This window comes from Pipistrellus kuhlii, unplaced genomic scaffold, assembly GCF_014108245.1.
Source record: "Pipistrellus kuhlii isolate mPipKuh1 unplaced genomic scaffold, mPipKuh1.p scaffold_m20_p_16, whole genome shotgun sequence".
Classification (NCBI taxonomy): domain Eukaryota; kingdom Metazoa; phylum Chordata; class Mammalia; order Chiroptera; family Vespertilionidae; genus Pipistrellus; species Pipistrellus kuhlii.
Genome location: NW_023425471.1, coordinates 24,423,666 through 24,442,735, shown reverse-complemented (window position 1 = coordinate 24,442,735; position 19,070 = coordinate 24,423,666).

Sequence of the window (19,070 nt, the reverse complement as noted above, 5' to 3'; positions counted from 1 at the left end):
GAAATAAACCTTTTGAACATTATTTAAGAGAAAAATTTCATTCTATTCAGGTGGATTCAATAAAATTGGAATTGTGAGTATAAAAACAAATATTCACAGCTGTTACAGAATACCAAACCATCCCTTCAAATTAAAATACACTCTAACTGCCCAGCCAGTGTGGCTCAGTGGTTGAGAGTTGACCTATGAATCAGGAGGTCATGTTTTGATTCCCAGTCAGGGCTTATACCCAGGTTGTGGGCTTGATCCCCATTGTGGGGAGTGCAGGAGTCAGCCAATCAATGATTCTATCTCATAATTGATGTTTCTCTCTCTCTTCCTCTCCCTCTCTGAAATCAATAAAAATATATTTTAAAAATAAAATAAAATACAGCCTACCAAAAAAAAAGAAACATTATTTTTATTTTTACTCATTATTCTGCAGCACCTACAGTGTGTAATTAAACAGATAAGGAAGTATAACACTATTTGAGTTCAGCTCAATTTCCCTCCTCCAACTTCATATTGCATTCTAATTCCAGTAGGTAAATCAGAAAGACATTTGAAATTCTTTCCTTTGCCCATCATTATTAGGCTCATATCTAGATACCTTAGATGCTTCTTTTTACCTTTATGGTGAAAGCATTAATGGATGAGACTAGCTATGTTTTAATCATTTTATTTTCTAAGAGCTAGAAGGTAAACATAAAAGTTGGGTTCAATATAAGGATTGCCTCATAAGGATAAAGAGAAATATAAAGAACATGAAGGGAGTGAAAACAGTATCAATATTGAAACACATTTATTCAACAAATATGTATTTAGCATTATTTTGTGAGTTGGATTTTGATTTTGTAGGCTAGTCTAAGAAAACATAAAACCCTGGGGCATGAAAACTTGCATTGCGTGGTTTCTGACTTCAATGCTTTTTATGTTTGTAGGATAGAGCAAACAGATGCATACATATTTATAAATTGAGGTTGCTTGTAAGTTGTGCAATGTAAGTACAATTTGCTCTGAATTGTTGAGTAGATTGTTATATTATATCAAATGCAGAGGTAGGAAAAGTTTGTTCTTATTCAGAGAACAGAATGCCTTGCCCAAAGTGAGTTGAAACAAATGATTATGAGGAGCTTTGGGAGATAAAACAGTTTGGAGGCAAAGCAAAATGTTTCAGGTCACTGAGCTCTAAGATTCCTAAGTTTGTCAGCAATTTTCTTTTTTAGTCAGTTTTTCTTCCATGCAGTCTACCTGTTGCAACTGTGATTTATGTCTTATCAGAATGCAAAAATAGTCATGCATGCATAAGAAATTTTTCTGTGTGAAGCATTTCTTTAATTCTTGACCTCCACCCTCCATGTTCTTCTTTTCTACCATTAACCAGGTGGTCTTTTGTACAACTCAACCTGCCCTAGGCTCTTTGCTTTTGCTATATTATTACTATCCACTGAAGTCCCATTCTCTTATATCAAATATCTACCAAACTGTGCATACCCCAGTCAAATATTACCTCTGAGGAAAAAAAAAAAAAAAGCCTTCTCCAATAATCTTAGCACTAAAAGATCCTACCTTATTGTTATACTATAGAATTTAGATTGTACCACTTATATGATACAAGAAAACTTGATATTTTCCACTACCTCCCCTACAACTCAGTCCTACTTGACATTAGTTGAAATTTTATATACTTACTTTCTCTTGTTTGAATATTTTCTCAGTACATCACACTATATACATCCTATAGAATTTACTAACTTTAAAAACTATTTTTTTAACTTTATAAATTATTTCTTAGTAAAGTTTTTTACTTTTGTACAATTGTTGAAGTGAGCCTTTTTATTGGTTCATTTTCTCCCTAAAATTACATCAGTTTGTTTATCTTTTTAGAATATTTTTTAATGACTATGAAAGTTGATTGCCAGACACTTCTCTGCAGGACCCTCTAATTTTTACTGGGCATTAAGTATGCCTACTTCCACACTGAAAACTTATAGGAGCATGTCTATTTTACTAACCATTGAGAAGTGACATGGGATGATTTAAAATATTATAGAGGAAAGACACCATTAACATTATCATGCTTGAGACAGAAAATCCAAAAGAAAATATGTGTTTATTAATAAAAAGATGCTAGATAGTAAAGATAAATGAGATCTTCAAGTTTTCTGTGTAATCATAGTTTAAAATATATTAATAATGCATATTAAAAGTTTTTAATATTTAAAACTGCTTTGCATGAAATGGGATCTCAAAAATACTGATTGATAATAATAAATATTTTCTTTTCCTTATTAAATTATCTTTAATTTTGGCCTCATTCATTACCATTATTATCCTTATTATATTAACAAAAAATGGAAAATATAAAAAAATCTATTTACTATTGTTAGGAAATAATAATGTAAGACTTCAACCATATAATTAAAATACTATATTTTAAATATGTAGAGTGTCCCAAAAAATGTTGTATACTCCAACAGCTGTTCTATTACATTATGAAAATGAAATGTATTTTAATGAACACTATTTTTATAATTATTCAAACTGTGCATACCCTGTATTGTTAGTTGTTGGTTTTAGCAGGCAAAATAAATGTATCAATACTGGTTCAGTATAATGAGCCAAATATATCAATGTACTTATTTTTTAATTATTTTTTTATCAATGTACTTATTTTTGAGCTTTGTTTAAGATTTGTTTGAGGAATTTGCTTAGATTGATGACAGCACTTAGCTGAAACTCTGGAAAAAATATAACCTTGGGACTCAAAGCCTCCCATATTCTATGTTTATTCATAGCAGGCCTGAGACTAATAAAATATTGAATTAATGAGTGGCCTCTGATATGAAGGATCTGGAAAGTATGTTTTTAAGGGGGAAAAGGAATATAATACAATTTTACGTTTTTAACTGGAAAATTTTTACCTACTCTTAAAGTAATCATCCTACCTAATAAAAGAGTAATATGCAAATTAACTATCACTCCACTATACTCACAAGCCATGCTCACCAGCCAATCAGAGCAAGTATGCAAATAAACCCAACCAAGATGGCTACAGCCACAGAGAGCAGGAGGGAGACTTGGGTTTCCCAGGCAACGGAAGAAGCCAAGCTTTCTGCCTGCCCTAGCCGGGCCTAGGCTCCACTCCAGGCTACAAAGTTTCAATTGTAGAAGGTAAATAAATCCCAGATACCAGGGCCTCCACTTGGGTTGCCAGGGGGTGTGGCTGGCCTGCTAACCATCACAGGCCCCTTGCTCAGGCAGTCCCATGTCCCAAGGGAACCCCCACCCTGACCCGGAACACCCTTCAGGGCAAACCAGCTGGCTACTGCCCATGCACCAGGCCTCTATCCTATCTAATAAAAGAGTAATATACAGATTGACCATCACTCCAACACACAAGATGGCTGCCCCCATGTGGCCAAAATCCTGCCCCCATGTGGACACAAGATGGTCACCACAAGATGGCCAGCAGGGGAGGGCAGTTGGAGGCACCAGGCCTGCAAGGAAGGGCAATTGGAGGCTATCAACCCTTCAGGAGAAGGCAGTTAGGGGTGACTAGGCCAGCAGAGGAGGGAAGTTGGGGGCAAACATGCTGGCAGGGGAGCAGTTAGGCATTAATCAGGCTGGCAGGGGAGTGGTTAGGGGGTGATCAGGCTGGCAGGCAGAAGCTGTTAGGGGCAATCAGGAAGGCAGGCAGGTGAGCAGTTGGGAGCCAGCAGTCCTGGATTGGGAGAGGGATGTCCGACTGCCCGTTTAGACCCGATACCGGTGGGCAGTTTAACATCCCTCAAGGGGTCCCAGATTGGAGAGGGTGCAGGCTGGGCTGAGGGACACCCCCTCACCCCATGCACCGGGCCTCTAGTCATTAATAAATTATCACTTAAGGGTCATATTTAGGAGATAGTTGAGTAGGTAAATGTTATGCTCACCTCCTCCTATGACCACATCAAAATTACAACTGAATTATAGAAAAATTATTCTTGAGAGCCACCTGAGGACTAGTTGAACAAGAAGACCTATAACTAAGGATAAAAAGAAGCCACATTGAAACTAGTAGAAGGAGCAGAATTGGCTGGTCCTTCACCCACGTGTGGCAGTTAAGAAACAGGAAGTATATATTGACTGTGGATGTTCCCCCTGAGGAGTGAGAGGTTCCAGTCACACACCTGGCTCCTCAGTCCAGAGCACAAGTCTGGAATCCCAGGTGTCATCTTAAAGGGCTCTTAAAAACATTCGCTTCAAGATCCAGTAAAGGGACATCAGCTTAAAATCACCAAGGACAGCCGGAGCCGGTTTGGCTTAGTGGTAGAGCGTCGGTCTACGGACTGAAAGGTCCCAGGTTCGATTCCGGTCAAGGGCATGTGCATTGGTTGCGGGCACATCCCCAGTAGGGGTGTGCAAGAGGCAGCTGGTCGATGTTTCTCACTCATCAACATTTCTAGCTCTCTATCTCTCTCCCTTCCTCTCTGTAAAAAATCAATAAAATATATTTTAAAAAAAATCACCAAGGACATACAGGGAGAAACTGCATTGTCTGGCTTCAGGGCAAGGGCTGCGGGCAGCAGGGCAGCTTTCTTCAGGAGGTGCCATGGTTCCTTTGCTGCACCCTCCTCTTGTAGGCACAGGTGGGCACTGTATCTGAGTCTCCACCAACCTAACACCTTTCACCTACCCCTGGTAATTCTCTGAACCCTGCCACACAAAACCCACACAAGACCAAACCTCTTTTAGGAGCTAATCTTCCCAATTGGCCAGGCAGCTCCATCCCATGCTGCAAACCTTCCTAAAATTTCTCAGAGATTCACATCTATTTATACTAATAAAAGTCTAGGTGGCCCTTGCACCCTTGCATGATGCCCTCACGTCATCACAAGATGGCCACCCCATGTCGTCACAAGATGGCCACCCCCATGTCATCACAAGTTGGGTGACACAAGTTGGCTTCCACAAAATCACAAGATGGCCATCACAAGATGGCCAGCAGGGGAGGGCAGTTTGAGGTGAACAGGCCAGCAGGGGAGGGCAGTTGGGGGTGATTGGTCCATCAGGGGAGGACAGTTGGGAAAAACCAGGTCTGCAGGAGAGGACAGTTGGGGGTGACCAGGCCAAAGTGAGATCAGGTCCACAGGGGAGGGCAATTGGGGGCAAGATCAGACCAGTAGGGGAGGGCAGTTGGGGGCAATCAGGCTGGCAGGAGAGGGCAGTTGGTGGTGATTGGGCCAGCAGGTGAGCAGTTAGGCATCAATCAGGCCTGCAGGGGAGCAGTTAGGGGGCAATCAGGCTGGCAGGAAGAAGCAGTTAGGGGCAATTAGGCAGGCAAGTGGTTAGGAGCCAGTGTTCCCGGGTTGTGAGAGGGATGTCAGACTGCTGGTTTAGGCCTGATCCCCAGAGGGTTCCCAGATTGGAGAGGGTGCAGGCTGGGCTGAGGCACACTCCCCAGTGCACAAATTTTGTGCATCAGGCCTCTAGCATTTATATAAAAGCCCAGAAACCAAATAGCAAAATGACCAGAACAACCAGTCGACCAGTCACTATGATGCACACTGACCACCAGGGGGCAGATGCTTAATGGAGGAGCTGGCTTCTGGTGGTCAGTGTGTTTCCATAGTTGGTGTGCCACTGGGCTGATTGGGATGAGTGGCTTCTCCTACAAAAGGAGAAGCCACTAGCAGGCCCAGGGTGAGGTCGAGTCTCTGCACCTATCTAAACCTAAGATAATCCATACTCTGATCTGACTCAGCAGCTGATGCAGGCCCTTTAAGGTATGTTCTAGAAAGAAAGAGTGTGGGGAGCTGGCATAGGTGTATGGCAAGAGGGGACGTGACTGTGGACCCCATGGGGAGGCTGTACTGGATTCTGGAGCTGCTGTTCACAGCTCTCTGAACATCCCTGATGGTGTCACCAACCTGGCATCACACATCAAGGACATTTACCAAGCGGCTTTGGGGTGCAAAGCTCTCCACCAGGTTCCTCTGGGACACAGAACATGCCTTTACCCAAGAAATTACCCTGAAATATCAGCTCAGACTAATTTCTTCATTCAACAGCCACTCAGAGGACTGATCCACACCCGGTTGGCTGATTGCGATGAGCAACGCTCACAGAGCAGGTCAATCCCCATAGGCCACCCCCCCCCCAAGTGTAAGAATCCATGCACCGGGCCTCTAGTGTATATATAATTAGTCTAATTTCATTCTTTTGCATGTAGCTTTCCAATTTTCCCAACACCATGTATTAAATAGGTTTCCTTTTCTCCATTGTATGCTTTTGGATCCTTTATAAAAAATTATTTCCCCATATACATGTGGTTTTATTTCTGGACTCTCATTTCTGTCCTATTGGTCTGTATGTTTGTTTTTCTGCCAACACCATGCTATTTTAATTATTATAACTTCGTAGTATAAATTGAACTGTGTGGATGTGCTGCCTCTGTGATCATTCATGCATTCAGGATTGCTTTGTCGATTCGGGTTTTTTTTTTTTAGATTCCATGTAGATCTGATGATTTTTTTGTTCTATTTCTTTAGAAAATGTCATTGGGATTTTAAACAACAACTCTGACGGGATTAATATCTAAAATATATAAAGAACTCCTCCAACTCAATACCAAACAAATGATTCAATTGAAAAATGAGCAGAGGACATGAATAGACATTTCTCTCAAGAATGGCCAACAGATTTATGGAAAAAAAATCCTCAACTTCACTAGCTATTAAGGAAATGCAAATCAAAACTATAACAACATATCACTTTACACCTGTTAAAATGACTATCTATATATATATATAAAAAGCCAGAGATAGGTACGCTGTAATGACCAGAACGACTGATTGCTATGACTCCCATTGAGGCCACCAAACTGGCCCAATCTGGGGGTGGGGCTGGCCAGCCAACCTCCCACAGCCTCTCCCACCCAGATTCTCCAGCTGCAATGGGACCCCACCTCAATTGTCCTGCAGCCCCTACCCTCAGCCAGTCCCATCCCTGATCGACCCCCTATTCCAATAGGGGTCAGGGCCGGCAGGCCAAACTCCTGCAGCCTCTCCTCCACCTGGCCCCACCCCTGATCAGGAACAGGGCTGCCCGGCCAACTGCCTGAAGCCCCTCTCCCTGGCCAGCCCCTCCCCAATGGGGCCCCACCATCCTGATCAGTCCATAGCCCCTCCTGCTAGCCTTACCCCTAATCACACCCTTACCCCAATAGGGGGCATGGCCAACCAGCCAACCTCCTGTAGCTCCTCCCCCCAACTGTCCCCATCTCTGATGGGCCCCCAACATCCCAATCAGCCCATAGCCCCCCCAGCCAGCTCTGCCCCCAATTGCCTCCCCACACCAATCAGGGGTGGGGCTGGCTGGCAAGCCTCCCATGGCTCCTCTCCCTGTTGCTGATCGGCCCCCCTATCCCAATTGGGGCTGGGGCCTGCTGGCCAATAGCCCACAGCCCTTCCCCACAGCTAGCTCAGCCCTGATTGGTCCCAAATGGGGCAGGCCAGCCACTAACCTCCCTCTGTCTCCTTCTGACAGGCCCAGCCTTGATCTGCCCCAATTGGAGCCAGTCTGGCCGGACTCCAACCATGCACAAATTTGTGAACTGAGCCTCTAGTTATCAATAAGACAAATAATAATTAGTGTTGGAGAGGTTGTGGAGAAAAAGGAGCCCTCATTCACTGCTGGTGGGAATGTACACTGGTACAGCCACTATGGAAAACTGTATGGAGAGGCCTCAACAAATTAAGAATAGAGTTACCATATGACCCAGCAACCGCTCTTCTGGGGATTTACCCCAAAATTTTGAAAATGTATATTGGAAAATATATATCCACTCCATTGTTCATAGCAGCATTATTCATAGTGGGCAAGACATGGAAACAACCCAAGTGTGCTTTGATAGATGACTGGATAAAGAATATGTGGTACATCCCTTCCAATTGAACGTGTCTCAGTGGTTAAACATCTACCTATGAACTAGGAGGTCAAGGTTCAATTCCCGGTCAGGGCACATGCCCAGGTTGTGGGCTCAATCCCCAGTTGGGGGTGTGCAGGAGGCAGCCAATCAATGAGACTCTCTCTTCATTGATATTTCTATCTTTCCACCCTTCTTTCATTTCTTAAATCAATAAAAATATATTTAAAAAAAGGTGTGGTACATATATGTAATGAATACTACTCAGACATAGAAAAAGGAAAAATACTGACATTTGCTACAACATGGATGGCTTTAAGAATATTATGTTAAGCAAAATAAGTCAGATAGGAAAGGTTAAGAACCATAACATATGATTTCACTCATATCCTATATAATAAAGGTAAAATATGCAAATTGACCGAACAATGGATGACCAGTTGCTATGATGCACACTGACCACCAGGGGGCAGATGCTCAATGCAGGAGCTGCCTCCTGGTGGTCAGTGCATTCCCACAGAGGGAGTACCTCTGTGCCAGAAGCTGGGCTCACATCTGACAAGTGCGGCAGTGGTGGCAGAAGATTTGACTTTGAGTGGTAGGCAGTTAGGGGTGACCAGGCCTGCAAGGGAGGGCAGTTAGGGGCAATCAGACTGGCAGGGGAGTGGTTAGGGGGTGATCATATTGGCAAGCAGAAGCAGTTAGGGGCCATCAGGAAGGCAGGCAGGCGAGCAGTTGGGAGCCAGCAGTCCTGGATTGTGAGAGCGATGTCCGCCTGCCCGTTTAGGCCAGATCCTACCAGGATCGAGCCTAAAAGGGCAGTCGGACATCCCTCAAGGGGTCCCAGATTGAAGTGGGTACAGGCTGGGCTGCGGGACACACACCCCTGTGCATAAGTTTCGTGCACTGGGCCTCTAGTCTTTTTATAATGATGGCCATTTGTTTTTGTTTTGCTTTTATTTCCTGTTAGTTATTTGACTGTATGTTTTACTTTCCTACTTGATGTTCTCTTTCATCTTTTGAAGTTTTTTTTTTTTTTTACTGGTATATTTTTTCAGACAGAAGATTTAAGTTTTAAGTAATCTCATCACTTTTTTTTATGACATCTTTTTTAAAAAAAAACGTTTTCAAAGTTTTTATTTGTCTTATTGATAATTATTTTATTGATTAAAGTATTGCATATGTGTCCTTATCCCCTGATTACCCTCCACTGCTCTCCCATTAATGCCCTTCCCCCCATAGTGTCTATGTCCATTGGTTTTGTTTACATTCATGCATACAAATCTTTTGGTTGACCTCTACTCCTTACTCCCCTACCTTCCCTCTGAGGTTTGAAAATCTGATATATGCTTCTCTGTCTCTGGATCTGTTTTTGTTCATCAGTTTATGTTGTTCATTATAATCCACAAATGGGTGAGATCTTGTGATATTTATCTTTCTCAGACTGACTTATTTCACTTAGCATAATGCTCCATTATGCTGTTGAAAATGGTAGGAGTTCCCTCCTTTTCACAGCAGCATAGTATTCCATTGTGTAGATGTACCACGGTTTTCTAATCCACTCATCTGCTGATAGGCATATAGGCTGTTTGCAAATATTAGCTATGGTAAATTATGCTGCTATGAACATAGGGCTGCACACATTCTTTCTGATTGGTGTTTCTGATTTCTTGGGATATATTCCTAGAATTGGGATCACTGGGTCAAATGGGAGTTCCATTTTTAATTTTTTGAGGAAACTCCATATAATTCTCCACAGTGGCTGCACCCACCAGTCTGCATTCTCACCAGCAGTGTACGAGGGTTCTTTTTTCTCCACATCCTGGCCAGCACTTGTCATTTGTAGACTTGTTGATGATAGCTATTCTGAAAGGTGTGAGATGGTACCTCATTGCTGTTTTGATTTGCATCTCTTAGATGATTAGGGACTCTGAGCATGTTTTCATAGGTCTCTTGACCTTTCTTATGTCCTCTTTCAAAAAGTATCTATTTAAGTCCTTTTCCATTTTTTTTTGGATTGGGTTGTTTACCTTCCTTTTGTTAAGTTGTAAGAGTTCCCTGTAAATGTTGGAGATTAAATGCTTATTGGAGATAACATTGGCAAATATGTTCTCCCATGCAATGGGCTTTCTTGTTTTGTGGATGGTTTCTTTTGCTGTGCAGAAGCTTTTTATTTTGATGTAGTCCCATTTGTTTATTTTCTCTTTAGTTTCTAGGAGCTGTATCTGTGAAGATATTGTTTCGACATATGCATGAGATTTTGCTGCCTTTGGATCCCTCTAATATTTTTATGATTTCCCATCTTATGTTTAAGTCCTTTTGCCATTTTGAGATTTTTTTGTGTGTATGTTGTAAGTTTGTGGTGTAGTTTCATTTTTTTGCATGTATCTGTCCAATTTTCCCAACACCATTTATTGAAGAGACTGTCTTGACTCCATTGTATGCTCTTGCCTTTTTTGTCAAATAATAATTGTGCATGGTGATTTGGGGCGATTTCTGGGTTCTTCATTCTATTCCATTGGTCTATATGTCTGTTCTTGTGCCAGTACCAGGCAGTTTTGAGAACAGTGGCTTTGTAATATAGCCAGATATCTTGGATTGAGATCCCTCCTACTTTGTCCCTCATTCTCAGGTTCGCTGCAGCTATTCGGGGTCTTTTTTTATTCCAAATGAATTTTTGGAGAGTTGGTTCTAGGTCTGTGAAATTTGCCATTGGTATTTTAATGGGGAGTGCATTGAATCTATAGATTGTTCTGGGTAGCATAAACATTTTAATGATGTTGATCCTACCAATCCATTTGTTTGTGTCTTCTTCTATCTTTTTTCAGTGTCTTATAGTTTTGCGAGAACATGTCTTTTACATCATTACTTAAGTTTATTCTTAGGTATCTTAATTTTTTTGGTGCAATGGTAAATGGGATTGTTTCTTTAATCTCTCTTTAAGTTCACTATCTGTGTATAAATATGCCATATATTTCTTGGTGTTAATTTTGTATCCTGCTACATTGCCGAATTCATTCATTAAGCCAAATAATTTTTATGGAGTCTTTAGGTTTTTCTATGTACAGTATCATGTCATCTGTGAATGATCACAACTTTATTTCTTCTTTTCCAATTTGGATGCCTTTTAATTTTTCTTCTTGTCTAATAGGTGTGGTTAGCACTTCCAGTGTAAAAGCAGGCAGCCCTGTCTTGTTCCTGTTCTTATGGGAATTAATCTTAGTTTTTGTCCATTGAGTATGATTTCAGCTGTAGGTTTGTTATAAAGAATTTTATTATGTTGAAGTATGATCCCTCCATTTCCATTTTGCTGAACGTTTTTAGCAGAAAATGGTGTTGGACTTTGTCAAATGTCTTTCCTGCATCAATTGATATGATAGTGTGATTTTTGTCTCTCAGTTTGCTTATGTGATGTATTACGTTTATTGATTTGCAGATATTGTACCAGCCTTTTTATTTCTGGAATAAATCCCACTTGTTTCATGGTGTATGATCTTTCTAATGTAATGCTGAATTTTATTTGCTAGAATTTTTTTGAGGATTTTAGCATCTATATTCATCAGGGATATTGGTCTGTAATTCTCTTTGTTTGTGGTATCTTTATATGGTTTTGTGATTAGGGCTATGCTAGCTTCATAGAAAGAATTTGGAAGTGTGCCTTCCTCTTGAATTTTTTAGAAATGTCTGAGAAGGATTTGTTTTACTTCCTCCTTTTCTTTCCTTTGGGGATTTTTTCCCCCTCTCTCCCATTCTTTGCTGTAAAGTTTTGTTTCTGTTTCTTAGATCCAACTGCTTTGCTACCCAAGTTCTTTTGGGGAGTGGGGTGCTGAAGGTGGGGTCTCTAAGGTCTCCTGGGCTTGGTGATCCAGCGGAGTTCCCTACTTGAGCTATCTGGGTTCTCTTAATGTAGTTGGATCTTGAATGTTAGTTTCTTTTTTCTTTTTTTAAATATATTTTATTGATTTTGTACAGAGAGGAAGGGAGAGAGATACAGAGTTAGAAACATCGATGAGAGAGAGTCATCGATCAGCTGCCTCCTGCACACCCCCCGCCGGGGACATGCCCGCAACCAAGGTACCTGCCCTTGACCGGAATTGAACCCGGGACCTTTCAGTCTGCAGGCAGACGCTCTACCACTGAGCCAAACCGGTTTTGGCGAATGTTAGTTTCTTATTCACAGATGAATTCTCATCTTGGATTGGCAATGTGATTCACCCCTGGCTTCATTGTGCAAACTGTTTTGGATTTCATTGTGGTTCTGGCTCTTGTGGCAAAGGTTGTTTGAGGTCTTGCTGGTGTGTTATCACTGTGGGTTTCCAGAATTTACAGTCTGGGAGGAAGGAGTCTTGGCCCTTGAGGCTCAGGTACTGTGACTTTGGATAGTGTGGTGTGACTCCTGCTGGATTAGTGTTGCTCTGCAACTCACTATGAGGTGCCCAGAGCCCATGACAGTAGGGGATGGGTGTCTCATAGTCATTGGTTGAGGCAATGGGACTTTGGCCAAAGTGATTTTTCTCTGAATCACGAGGGTGTTCAGGATCCAGCAGCTGGGATGTGGGGAATCTCGGGGTCTGTGGCTGAAACAATGTGACCTTGTCCATGGAGGTAAGTCCTCAGTAACTCACCAGGCTGTCCAGAGGTAGGCAACTGGGAGAGGGATGCTGTAGATCCTGCTGGGGCAGCCATGAGCCCTTGGTTGGAGAGGCACACACCCAGTGGCAGCACACAGAGGGGCCCAGGAGCTGTCTGCAAGGAGTGTGTGCTCATAGGGCCCACAGGCTGGATCAGAGCAATTGTGGTGTGCCACCGCCCTGTGGAGGGAGAAGTCCCAGTTTCTGCTTCAGAGGATGTGCCCCCTTGGTTGGCTATGCATGCCCAATGGCTGCTTACAGAGGCGCCCTGAAGCCCTCTGCTGGAGCAGTGGGCTTAGGGGGCTCTTGTGCCAGAGCAGTACTATGGGGGGGGGGGACTGGATGCCAGTGGATGAGGTTGTGCCTTGCGGTAATTCAGAGAAGCACCCAGGGGCCACCTGCCAGGCCAGCAGGCTCAGGGGGCTTGTGCACTGAATCAGTGCGACTGCAGTGACCAGAGTTTGGCAGTTGATGACAGGGAAGTCCAAGTTTTTGCTGCCAGGGCCTTGCACCCTTGGTTGGAAATGAGTGAGCCTAGGGGCAGCTCACAGACGCACTGAGGAGTTGCCTGCTGGGGTGGTGTCCTCTGGGGGCCTGCATGCGCAAACCACAAGACTGTGGTGTCTTTGGGTAGGCAGCTGGGAGGGTGGGAGTCCAGATTTCTACTGTCTGGGCTGTGTGCCCTTGTTTTGACATGAGCATGCCCAGCCAGGGCTCAAGGAGGCACCCAGGAGCCATCTCTCAGCATGGTGGGTCTCAGGAGGTCTACGCTCCAGAAAGGTGTGACTTACGGTGTTCAGAGGTTGGCAGATGTGGAGTGGGAAAACTCAGTTTTTGCTGCCGGGGCCTTATATCTTGGGTTGGATTTGCGTGTACCCAATGGTGGCTCACAGAGGCACCAGGGAGCCATTTGCTAGGGTGGTGCACTCAGCATGGTCCTTGCATTTTGAAGCTGCATGACTGAGGTGTCTGTGGGCAGGTAACCAGGAGGTGGAAAAGTCCGAATTTCTACTGCCTGGGGCCTTGTGCCCTTGGTTGGGTTCTCTGGAGCCCTGTGCTGGCAAGCTCATGCATTCAGAGGGGCCCTGGCACAGAAGCCGAGTGACCCAGGTGTCTGTGGGCAGGTATCCAGGAAGAGGGAATTCAGAATTTCTACTACAGGGGCAGTGATACCTTGTTTGGATAGGAGCGTGCCTAGTGGCAGCACCCAAAGTGGCCTGTGGGGTGGTGAGCTCAGGAGGCCTGTGTGTTTGAAAAGCAAGACTGTGGCACCGGAAAAGCACAGCTGTGGTGGTCAGCTGCTGGGGAGGAGGGAGTCGCACTTACTGCTGCGGGAGTGTGCACCCTTGGAGGTGGAGGTCCTAGGCTCTGCAGGTCTGTAGGTAGGGCAGCAGGGTTTTGGATGGAGTAGCTACAGTGTCACAGGCAGTGTCCAAGGCCTGTCTGGGTGGTGGTGTTGATGAATTCCTAGAAAAGGCTGCTCTCCCCTTCAAGATGGCGTGGACTCTGTGCCTAGCCCCACAGCCCAGGGAGTCCCCGCAGAGGTGGTAGATGATCCCTGTCTAGGAGAGCCTGGTCTGACAGCTCCTGCTACTCCTGCCAGATTTAACTGTCCCTCATTCTCTCTCACACACACCACACATCCACACCTTTCTTTCACCCCCTCACTCACTCACACCCTCTCCTTCACCTCCGTCCTGCCTGCAGTCATCTTTCTTTATGATATCTTGATTCTGTTTCTTTTAGAAGAATTTGCCCATTTCAAAATTATAAAAATAGCCCTAACTGTTTTTGGCTTAGTGGATAGAGTGTTGGCTTGCAGACTGAAGGGTCCCAGGTTCAGTTCTGGTCAAGAGCATGTGCCATGGGTGTGGGCACATATCCAGAAGGGGGTGTGCAGGAAACAGCTGATCGATGTTTCTAACTCTATTCCTCTCTATAAAAAATCAATAAAATATATTAAAAAGAAATATATTAAAAAATTATAAAAATAACCATCCATACTTCTGTTTAGAAATTATATAGTTTACTTTTTATAGTTAAATATTTTTAAGTCCTCTGGGCTTTATTTCTTTAAGGCACAAGAGAATATGTAGCTTTAATCTTTTTCTAAGAATGAGTCAGTTGTCTCTGATAAATCTAATATATATAAGTGGTGAAGTTGACGCCTAGAAAAATGAAACAACTCACCTAATATTAGTATTTCTAAATAAGCTATTAGTAAAGTTGAGAATAGAAATCAGGTTTTCTACTTCAACCTTTTCCAGCAAATTGCACCGATTCATTGTGACCTTCTCTGTTTAATTAAGTACTTTCCTGGCTTGACAATACTGTGATTTAGTCTAACACAGTAGAAATTGAATGAAAAAAACTTTTTAATTATAAACAATTATCTGTTTGCTACCAGGAAAGTGTGAATTAAAAAATGATTTATTTCCTTATATTGGAACATCTATACCAGAAACTTCAGGGAGAGAGACCTGCTGTGTTTTAGACTGGAGCTTGGCATAATTTGAAAAGTAATGATCACAATGTTATCATGAAAAGGATTGAGGTGAGAATGGGAGTAAGATAAGGCAACTGGACTTTTAAAATTACATTTCAGTTCTTCCAACATGTAATGAGCATAAAAATACGTTTTTATTTTATCCAGTAATTTTGCTTTTGAATTTTAGTTCAAAAATCTATTATTACAAGTAAAAAAAATTGAAAGTGCTAATGTAATTAATTAGAGAATTATGTTTGATTTCCTGTCTTGCAGTTTTATATTTTCAGTTCTCCTTGGACAGACAAGATGTCATCTTGCCTCCAACCCTCCAACTGTAATACTAGATCTATGCTTATAAATATAATTATTGTTGCCAAAATTATAATTCACATTTATTCAGCCCATAAATATTATCAAGCATTTCCCAGGGTAGCCTAGCTATTGCATTAGGCACTGAGAATACAAATATATGACTCTGGTTTTTAAGGAACTCATAATCTAGTACAGAGGTAGGAGGGCCTAATAAAATTGCAGTGAAATCTGAGATGTGATGTAACCAATATATGTGCAAAAAGTATAGGAATCAGAGTAAGAAGCAACTAACACTGTCTGAAAGTGAGGAGGTCAAGAAAGATTTTACTGAAGATAAAAAAACAAAAGAAGAGAAATGGGCATTTCAAGTAAAAAATAATTATAGACACTTTTATTCATTCTAAAGAAATAATAGTTGTTAAAATACCAACTTATGCTAGTTACTTATTGTTGTAATAGACATAATAACAAATACATATGTATCAGAAAACTTGCCAATTTATCCATTTATCCCCCCTCCTCAAATTATCTTGTGGAGCACCTGTGGTTGTATGTTCACACCTTGAGAAGCATCCTTTTATTAGAGGTACTGGCAATGTTCCCAGGACTCAGTGCAACTGCCTGATTTTTTAAATGTAATTAGACAATTCAATGAGCATCTGGTATTTCTCAGGCAGTGCTGAATAGGTAACATTTCTTTTTTCTTGCTTCACTAGATAAAAGTAGAACTCTGCCTTGAATAGAGACAGGTAAACCCTCACAAAGAACTGTGCTGGAATTCAGGAGAAATATGATTGTGCACAGCCAAAACAGAAAATTTTATATTGACCAGCTGCCACTTTAGGAAACAGGAGCTGGTGTAAAACAGCCCACTGATTTGTGGAAAAGGTCAGCCTCCTTGTATAAGATGTGAACTTGACAAGGCTAGCAAACATATGACATGTATAGCTTATAATTGGACTGACAGATGAAAAATTAAAACTATTATATTTTTAATTTAATAAATTTGATTTTGTTTTTGTTGTGAATTCTCTTCAATATTTAAATTTAAAAAAATGAGATACCATCTCACAACTGTCAGAATGGCTATCATCAACAAATCAACAAAGGACAAGTGCTGGTGAGGATGTGAAGAAAAGGGAACTCTCATACACTGCTGGTGGGAATGCAAACTGGTGAAGCCTCTGTGGAAAACAGTATGGAGTTCCCTCAAAAAACTAAAAATGGAATTCCCATTTGACCCAGTATTCCACTCTTAGGAATATATCACAAGAAATAAGAACCACCAATCAGAAAAAAAAATGCATTCCTATTTTCATAGCAGTACAATTTACAATTTCTAAGATTTGCAAGCATATTCACTCTATAAATATCAATTGAGCAAAATACCCATTAGCTAATGGGTTAGAAAACTGTGGTACATCTACAGGGTGGAATGCTATACTACTGTAAGAAAGAAAGAACTTTTATCGTTTGCAAAGCATGGATGGACCCGGAGAGTGTTATGCTAAGCAAAATAAGCCCCTCAGAGAAGGATAAATATCACATGATCTCACTCATTTGTAGATTATAATGAACAACATACTCTGAGAGAAAGGTGCCCTCAAGTTTTGCCCACTACCAGACAGTCTAGTCTCTTCCCCAATGAGCCCGGAACTGGGCTTCAATGCAGTTGGAAGTGGGGTTCAGTGCAGTCCGGAGCTTTTGTCTACTTCCTGCCAGGGCAATCCAGCAGCACAGTCAACAGTCCGTCCTCCCTCCATATGAGCTTGGGTCCCCAGGGTCAGGGTCTAGAACTGGGGTTCAGTGTAGTCAGAACTGGAGTTCAGCACAGTCCAGAGCTTTTGTCTTCTTCCCGCTAGGGAACGCCATCCAGGCACTCAGCCTCCCCTTCCTCTCTGGCTCCATCCTCTCCCCACGTGTGCACCGTGTCTCTGTACCTTAGGCATTTACAGCTCCTCTGATTTTCCTTCTGGTTTTCTCTTTCCTTCTAGTTGTAGAATTTCCACTCAGTCAACTTTCCTGTAGTTCTGGATGATGTCCACTTTATATTTTAGTTGTATTTTTTGAAATTGTTGTGTGAGGCTGCAGTTAGGCGTTTACCTATGTCGCCATCTTGGTTTCTCCCCTCAGATTCAAATTCTTATAATAACCTTCCCCAAATTTTCCAAGTAACTGTAACCCATTATACTATATAATAAAAGGCTGTAACCCATTATCCTATATAATAAATATGCAAATAGACTGAACGGCAGAATGACCAGTTGCTATGACACTCATTGACCACCGAGGGGCAGGTGTTTAACACAGGAGCTGTCCCCTGTTGGTCATTGCACTATCACAGGAGGAGCATCACTCATACAGAAGCCAGGCTCACAGCTGGTGAGCACAGTGGTGGTGGCAGGAGCCTCTCCAGCCTCTGCAGCAGTACTAAGGATGTCTGACTGATAGCTTAGGCCTGGCAGGGAGCAGGCCTAAACCATTAGTTGAAAATCTTCTAAGGCTCTCAGACTGCGAGAAGGAGTAGTCCGGGCTAAGGGAACCTGCGCCCTCCGCCCCCCCTCCGCCCCCACCCAGTGCACAATGTTGTGCACCAGGCTTCTAATATATATATGTATGTATGTATGTATGTATGTATATATATATATATATATATATAAAATAAATAAATTCATGCAAGGTGTGGGGGGTGTCCCTCAGCCCAGCCTGCACCCTTTCCAATTTGGGACTCCTCAGGGGATGGCAGTTAGACATCTCTCTCACAATCTGGGACCACTGGCTCCTAACCACTCAACTACCTGCCAGCCTGATCACCCCTAACTGCTCCCTTGCTGGCCTGATCACCCTTAACTATCCTCCCCTGCAGGCCTGGTTGCCCCTAACCACCCTCCGCTGCTGGCCAGGTGGCCCCTAACTGCCCTCCCCTGCTGGCCTGGTCACCCTTAACTGCCTCTGCCTTGGCCCCTGCCCACCGTTGCTTTGTCTGGAAGGATGTCCAGATGGATGTCTGGAAGACATCTGGTATAATTAGCATATTACCCTTTTATATATATATCCTACATAATAAAGAGGTAATATGTAAATTAACTCTCACACCCTCACAAGATGGCTGCCTATGATCAGGCTGGCAGGGGGGTTAGTGAGGGATGAACAAATGACTGAACAAGCAGGCTGCATGGGGCAACCAGGCTGGCAGGGGGGTTAGTGAGGGACGATCAAACAACTGAACAGCAGCTGAATGGGGTGACTAGGCTGGCAGGGGAGCCATGAGGAGTGACCAGTTTGGCATGAGGGCAGTTGGGGATGACCAGGCAAGCAGGGGGGGGGGGGCAGTTGGGGGTGATCAGGCCAGTAGGGGGGGCAGTTAGGGGTGACCAGGCTGGCAGGGGGGGAGCAGTAAGAGGTGACCAGGCTAGTAGGGGGGAAGTTAGGGGTGACCAGGCAGGCAGGGAACTGAGCAATTAGAAGCCAGCAACCCAAGATTGTGAGAGGGTGGTCTGGGGATTGGGCCTAAACCGGCAGTCAGATATCCTCCAAGGGGTCCCAGATTGGAGAGGGTGCAGGCTGGGCTGAGGGGATCCTCCTCTCCCATGCACAAATTTCGTGTTTCATGCACTGGGCCTCTAGTATGTATATATACTAGGCCCGGTGCACGAAATTCATGCTCGGAAGGGGGGTGTCCCTTAGCCCAGACTACACCCTCTCCAATCTGGGACACCTCAAGGGATGTCCGACTGTCCATTTAGGCCTGATC